This window comes from Phalaenopsis equestris, unplaced genomic scaffold, assembly GCF_001263595.1.
Source record: "Phalaenopsis equestris unplaced genomic scaffold, ASM126359v1 Scaffold213527, whole genome shotgun sequence".
Taxonomy (NCBI): Eukaryota; Viridiplantae; Streptophyta; class Magnoliopsida; order Asparagales; family Orchidaceae; genus Phalaenopsis; species Phalaenopsis equestris.
Genome location: NW_018232367.1, coordinates 177,599 through 185,994, shown reverse-complemented (window position 1 = coordinate 185,994; position 8,396 = coordinate 177,599).

The following is an 8,396-nucleotide window of genomic DNA, read 5'->3' as shown; positions in this document are numbered from 1 at the left end:
ACCATTACCTTAGGTTCCTATAGAAAAACCATTACCTTTGTTTCCTCAAAGACTGAAATAGAAGAATAAAGATAAGCAATTTACAAGATTTTTGGAAATCCTTTAAATATTCTCGATAAATATTCTTTTTGTTGAAGCTTTGGAACAAATGGCAAGTTATGTTAAATTTATGAAGGATGTACTAAATAAGAGAAGGAAGTTTACAGATCATGAGACTGTTGAACTCATTGAAGAGTGTAGTGCTATTATTCTTAAAAAGCTTCCTGAAAAATTAAAAGATCCTGGTAACTTTACTATACCGTGTGCGATTGGTGAAAGGTTTTATGGAAAGGCTTTACGTGATTTAGGAGAGAGTATCAATCTTATGCCCTTATCGATTTTTAAATGTTTAGATTTGGGACAAATTTACCCTATTACTATAACTCTTCAGTTAGCTGACCGATCAAAAACTTATCTAAAAGGAGTTATAGAGAATGTACTAGTCAAATTAGATAAATTTATTTTTCCTTTAAACTTTATAGTATTGGATACAGAGAAAGATAATGAGATTCCTATTATTTTAGGGAGACAATTTCTTGCAATAGGAAGAGTTGTAATAGATGTACAAAAAGGAGAATTAATAATGAGAGTTAATGATCAAGATGTAAAATTTAATATAACAAAAGTTATGAAATATCCTGCAATAGAAAAACATAATGAATGTTTCAGGATGGAAGTAGCTGAGTATTTAAGTAATGTACAGTTTAAGAAAGAATTCAAAGATAAAATTAAGAAAGAAGAAATTTTAAAAATGAAGATGAAGTTAAGGAAGAAGATTTGGATTATATTCAAGGCAAATTTGAAACGTTAGACCTTATATTGAAATGTTGGAAAACGATAGTAAAAATCTTATTGCTTCGAGTATTAAACCACCTGAACTTGAATTAAAAATATTATCAGCCCATTTAAAGTATGTATTTTTAGGAGAATCACCTATATTGCCTGTTATTATATCTTTCAATCTAACTGAATATCAGGAAGAAAAGTTAATAGAAATGTTGAAAAAGTATAAAAAATGCTTTTGGATGGACTTTAGCAGATATTAATGGAATTAGTCCTTCAATTTGTATGCACAAAATTTTATTAGATGAAAAATATGAACTTAAAGCTGATCCTCAAGAAGATTAAACCCGATAATGAAAGAAGTTGTTAAAAAAGAGATTTTAAAATGGTTAAATAATAGAATTTTATATCCTTTTTCAGATAGTGTTTGGGTAAGCCCAATTCACTGTGTTCTAAAGAAAGGAGGAGTGACTGTTGAAGAAAAAAAAAATTATAAATACCAATAATACAAGTAACTGGTTGGAAAATTTACATTGATTATAGAAAATTAAATATGGCCACCAGAAAAGATCACTTTCTTTTACCCTTTCTAGACCAAATGTTTGATAGATTGGCAGCAAATAAGTATTATTATTTTTTAGGTGAATATACCGATTATCACCAAATTCCAATTGCTCTAGATGATCAAGTGAAAACAATATTTATAAGCCTATATAAAACATTTGCTTTTTCGTAGAATGTCTTTTGGACTATGCAATGCACCTGCAACATTTCAAAGATGTATGATGTCAATTTTTAGCAATTTTTTAGAGCATCGAATGGATGTGTTTATGGACAAATTTTCTATGTTTGGGACTTTGTTTGAGTTATGTCTTCATAATTTAGAAAAAGTTCAAGAAGTATGTGAAAAAATCAACCTAGTTTTAAATTTGGAAAATGTCAATTTATGGTTGTAGGAGGTATTGTTCTTAGGCATAAAATTTCTAAAAAAGGCATGGAAGTAGATCCTGCAAAAATCCAAGTTTTAGAAAAATTACCACCTCTTATTGTTCTAAAGAAAGGAGGAGTGACTGTTGAAGAAAAAAAAAATTATAAATACCAATAATACAAGTAACTGGTTGGAAAATTTACATTGATTATAGAAAATTAAATATGGCCACCAGAAAAGATCACTTTCTTTTAGATCACTTTCTAGATCACTTTCTTTTACCCTTTCTAGACCAAATGTTTGATAGATTGGCAGCAAATAAGTATTGTTATTTCTTAGGTGAATATACCGATTATCACCAAATTCCAATTGCTCTAGATGATCAAGTTAAAACAATATTTATAAGCCTATATAAAACATTTGCTTTTTCGTAGAATGTCTTTTGGACTATGCAATGCACCTGCAACATTTCAAAGATGTATGATGTCAATTTTTAGCAATTTTTTAGAGCATCGAATGGATGTGTTTATGGACAAATTTTCTATGTTTGGGACTTTGTTTGAGTTATGTCTTCATAATTTAGAAAAAGTTCAAGAAGTATGTGAAAAAATCAACCTAGTTTTAAATTTGGAAAATGTCAATTTATGGTTGTAGGAGGTATTGTTCTTAGGCATAAAATTTCTAAAAAAGGCATGGAAGTAGATCCTGCAAAAATCCAAGTTTTAGAAAAATTACCACCTCTTATTAGTGTTAAAGGGTTGAGAAGTTTTCTAGGACATGCTAGTTTTTATAGGCGCTACATAAAAAAAAATTTCAAAAATAAATGAGCCTTTATGCCAACTTTTAGAAAAGAATACGAAATTTTATTTTAATGAAGAATGCATAAATGTATTTGAATTACTAAAGAAAAAATTAGTCACTGCACTTATAATAGTACGACCTAACTGGGAAAAACTATTTGAAATAATGTGTGATGCTAGTGATTATGCTATTGGGGCTGTATTAGGGAGAAAGCGCGACAAAGTTTTTAAGGTTTTATAATATGCTAGCAAGACTCTAAATGAGGCTCAAATTAATTACACTACAAGAGAAAAAGAATTATTAGCTAAAAGAGAGTTAGAAAGAGAGTTAGTAGCTATTATTTATGCCTTTGATTAATTTAGACCTTATTTAATTGGAACTAAATGTATAGTACATACAGATCATTCTGCTATTAAATAATTAATGCACAAGAATGATGCCAAACCAAGATTAATTAGATGGATACTTCTATTGCAAGAGTTTGATTTTACTATGCTTGATTGAAAGGTAAATGATAATCAAATATCTGATCATTTGTCTAGAAAAGAAATAGAAATATTAACTAATTTTGCAAATGAAATTTTAAAGAATTTCCTCGTTAAACAATTATATAGTATTAATGAAATGGATTTACCGTGGTATGCTGATATAGTAAATTATATTGTAAGTAATATTCTACCACCTGATATAAAAAATCCACAATTAAAGAAGTTTATATATGATTTAAAAGGCTATTTTGGGATGACCCAAATTTATATAAACAATGTAAAAATCTAATTATTAGAAGATATGTGCCTTATGAAGAAACTCAACATATAATTGAAAGATATCATGATTCTGAATTTGGAGGACATTTCAGAACAAATAGAACTGCATATAAAATTTTATAAGCTGGATTTTATTGGCCTACTATTTCTAAAGATGTTAATGAATATATTAAAGTGTGCGATAGATGTCAACGCGTAGGAAATAAATCTAGAAGAAATGAAATGCCTCTAAATCTAAATTATCTCTAAATTATACATTGGAAGTTGAAATTTTTTATGCATGGGGATTAGATTTTATGGGACCATTTATGCCTTCATTTGGAAACTTATATATATTATTTGTTGTTGATTAAATGTTCAATGGGATTGAAGCTATTGCTATACCTAGATGTGATGCTTGGAGTGTTTCTAAATTTTTAATTAAGAATATTTTTACAAGATATGGAATGCTAAGAATAATTACTATAGATAGAGGATCTCATTTCAGGAATAAGAGAATCAAATAATTAATTAAGAAATATGATATTATTCATAGATTCTCTACTGCTTATCATCCTCAAAAGAGTGGTCTAGTTGAGATATCAAATAAAATTAAACACATTTTAGAAAATGCTATAAATCCTTATAAATTGGATTGGTCTGCTAGACTTGACACGGCATTATGGGCATATAGAACTGCTTATAAGTTTCCTATAGGAATGTCTCCTAACAGACTGATATTTTGAGAAACATGTCACTTACCTGTAGAATTAAAGCATAAAGCATTCTGGGCTTTTAAGAAATTTAATTTTAATCTAAAAGTTGTTGGTGGGAAAATATTATTGCAACTCAATGAACTTGAGGAGATTAAAAAAGAAGCATATGATATTGCAAAAATCTATAAAGAGAAAATGAAAATATGGCATGATAGGAATTCATAAGAAATTTGAACCTGGACAAGAAGTTCTATTATATAATACAAGATTGAGATTGTTTTAAGGAAAACTGAGATCCAGATGGTTAGGGCCATTTAAAGTTATTAAAGTTTATCGTTATGGAACTGTTGTGATTAAAGACTCTAACACTGAAAAGATATTTAAAGTTAATGGGCATCGTTTGAAACACTATTATGAAGGGCACATACCTCAATATAAAAAAGTTTTAATGTTAATTCAACTCAACTAAATAAATGGTATGTCAGGCTGACGACAATAAACTAAGCGCTTTATGGGAGGCACAACCCATACTTATATGTATACTTATATGTTTATGTATTACTATTTACTTTGTTAAGTGTCTTATATATTAGTAAATAATAATCCTACACAATTACATTTATTATAAATTAAGCCTAATATTGTATTGGAAAAAAAGTTGAGATTTAATTGAATGAAAAATAAAAAAAATGCAAAAATTTTGCCACTTGCGCCGACGACACCCATTAAAATTAATCTCAGCGCCAGCAGCGCCCCTCTAGAGCACCGGTGGCACCAAGGATGGTTGGACGGTTCTTACAAAATTTGGCAGACTTTGGCAGGATTTCGCTCCATAATAACCTCCGGGAGGTGTTTTTAAAGTCCTAAAAACTGCCTAGGACGCCTAGAAACTTCTTATTTTTTGATTCCATGGCTTCCAATTTAAGAAATAATTTGAGGTACGGATTTTTTAATAGAAGAAAGTTTATTAGTTTTGACGTGTAGAGATTATACGGTAAAATTATTACGAAGAAGCGATTGATTAAGGAAAGAGTATTTGTTAATCATGGGTTGATCAATCCAAGTGCTCCAGTTGAAAAGATCATTCTGCATAGGCGATTGGAAGATCTGTGTTACACTACCACTGTAGTTGTTATACCTGAAGTGAAGGAGTTCTATACAAATCTACATGGAATTACCCAAGGAGTTGTCTTCGTTCGAGGTAAGGTTGTACCATTTACTCCTACGAGGATTAATGTATTGTATATGATAGAAAATGTTTCCATCTTTCATTATGCAAATTTCATTCCTACACGAGATTTGATGCAAGATATTTATAATTTTCTGACGGATGATCGTGACATGTGGAAAGTATGAGATGAAGGATATATTAGTTTTCCTACTTCATCACATAATCCAATTTCAAAATAATGGCATTTCGTTATTTGTGTAAAATTACTTCCTACTATGAAGATTAGTAGAGTCACCAAGGAGAGTGCTATTTTAAACTACTACATTCAAATGGAGAAACCTATTGATATAGGTTCAGTTATGTTTAAATTTGTGATGGGAATCATTATGAATGGGCCAATTTATGGACTTAAGCATCCTTCAACAATTTTTTTGATTTGCAATAAATCCCAGGTGCCATATGAAAGTTGGGGAAAGTTGGGAAAAAGTTTTATGGGAAAAAGTTTTACTCCCATGGGAGCCTATATTTCATATTGATGATTAGTATGTTGGTATTGGAAATGAAGCACTAAATGCTATTATAGATGATTCTTCATATGCTTCATCTTCATTAATGCTACCAGCAGTTGGAAGTTCCCTTGCTTTAGAGAAGAAATTGAAGAAATTGGAAAGAGAACTTCAGAGTATTATGAATGCAGTAGGATATCTCAAGTACCTTTGATCACCTAGATTGGAGATTAAAAGAAATTTTTGATCACACTGGAACTTCTGAAGCAGGATTAGTTCAGATGTTTAATAAAAAGGGGTGGATCGAAGAAAATTTGACAGAGAAGAAATTTTGACAGATCAATTCCCGTACCGATCCTTCTACAACCTATATCTTCATTACCAGTCAATGAGAGATATTAGAGGAGGTGAAAACACTGAAGATTAGGTTGAATGATTAAAGATTGTAAAAGCTTTACTTGCTTAAAAATGTTTAGGTGTTTTAGTGTAATTGTATGGATTTGGTTAGGTTTGATTTGGTTTATTTTTGCTTTAGAATTTTGAACTTTGATTATGTGTATAGTTTTGTGTCAGTGTTTAGTATTGTGGCTTAATTTCGATGCTAATTTATTATTAGATTGTCTAATATGTATGAATTTGTTAAATGTATTTGTAAAAAGTGTATTTTCATTTATAAAAGACAGTTTGTTGTTGTTCGTGAAAATGAATGCTTGTGAAATGTGTATTTTTCAATTTAGATAAAATTTTGTGTTTAAAAATACTAAAAACTTTTGAGAAAATTGAAAGGAATTTGGAAATTTGAAAAATCAAAATATTGAATTTTGGGCCTTCAGCGCCGATGGCGCTGGCAATGGTGCCGACGGCACCCTCGACCCGAGAGCAGCGAATTAACTCTTTAATTCATGATTTTCGTCGCAAGCCTCCATTTTTACCCCCTTAAGTCACCTTGAACCTTTAGTTTTGCACCTAGATTTGAGGTGATTTTGAGGCAAAGAAACTTCATATTTCTTCTCCTCTAGATATGAGCTATACTTTGAAGTAAAATTTTTTTATTTTCACCAAGAATTTTTCTCACATTGACTAGATCAAAAATTTTGAAATTTTTTGAGAAATTTTTAGAAAATGCTTTGGTGAAGAACTCTTACTTAGTGGATTAAAGTTTTAAGTAGTTTACATTTTAATTTTTGGAATTTTTTGGTTTTATTCAAAATTTTTCAAATTTTTCTAGATTTTTAATGGCACCTTGATCAAGCAAAAGAAAAGTATAATATAACAAGCAGAGATTTGTTAGCTTTAGAGCCAGTGCTTGATTTAATAGTTTGCAAGAAAATAAAAAAGTAATTCAGGACCGAGGTTTTAAAAACCCGGGAGGAGAAGTTGAACGATTGATTATCGCTCGGCAATGGGAAAACTTCTGCAATTTTACTGCTGATGCGATAACTGGGATTGCAATAGAATTTTATGCCAACCTTCCTGATGCTTCTGATGATTTTATTTTTGTTCAAGGAAAAAGGGTGGAGTTTACTCCAATAAAAATTAATGAGTTTTATCAGTTAGAAGATGTGTGTATATGCTAGTATCATTCTTTTCTGCTATAAATCAGGCTTTAGATGAAGTTATTTCTTTTATGACAAGTGAAAAAGGGGCTTGGAAAATAAAAAATGGAGTTAAAGTTAACTTTCCTCTTTCTGTGTTAAACATAGTATCTAAAGCCTGACACTATTTTATTTCTGCGAGGATGATTCCAATAGATCATCATAATGAAGTGACCAAGGATAGAGCCACCTTGAAATACTGTATTTAGTAAGTGATGGATGTAAATGTAGGCTTTATCATTTATATGAACACTTGATCTATTGCTCTGGGAGAAACCACTTGTGGATTGTCACACCCTGCTCTGATTTACACACTTTGTGGGCGTGCAGGAGTTGATTTCAGACCTAACGAGGAGAGGATTGAGCCTCAGAGACCCATTGGGCCTGCCAACATCAAGACTTATGAGTCTCAAGTTGATTGGAGATCTAAAAGATAGGCCAGGGATATTCCTTCTACTTCTAGAACCTCTAGTGAGCGTACTTCAAGTGACCCCAGCAACAGGGAATTGTTGGACCAGTTGATGATTCAACAGGGAGATATTTTGAGGTTGGATCATAGGATGCCGAATATGGAGGCCAGAAATGCTCACATTGAGGATCTAATTTGCCAGAAATTTTATTATGAAGATGCTTTAGTGAGATACCTGAGGGGTGACCATAAAGTTTAGTTCGCTATTCACCCTATTATACTCCATATCAGCAGCCGAAGTTAGATGTCAACGATGAGGAAGATGATGACTGGTTATTTTTTGTTTATTCGTTTTTATGTATTTGTACTGTGTGATTGTGTTGTTTATGTTATGTTCTTATTGAGACTCTGTTCTTATGTTATGTGAAACTTTAATGTGAAAAACTGTTTTCATTTTTAGAATTTAGTTTAGTTCTTTTTTTATTTTCAGCACTTTGTTATGAATTGTGATTAGCTCTTTCTCAGCAAATTTTATATGTTTTATGTGCAATTTAATGTTTTTAGCCTTGTAGTTTTCATTTTAGCACTTGCAACATTTCAAAATTTATGTTCAAAAATCAGAAACTCCGAAAGGTAAGAATTTTTTTTATGCATTTAATGCTTTCCTTTACCCTTCATTTTTAAAGTTCTTCATGTAAAAAT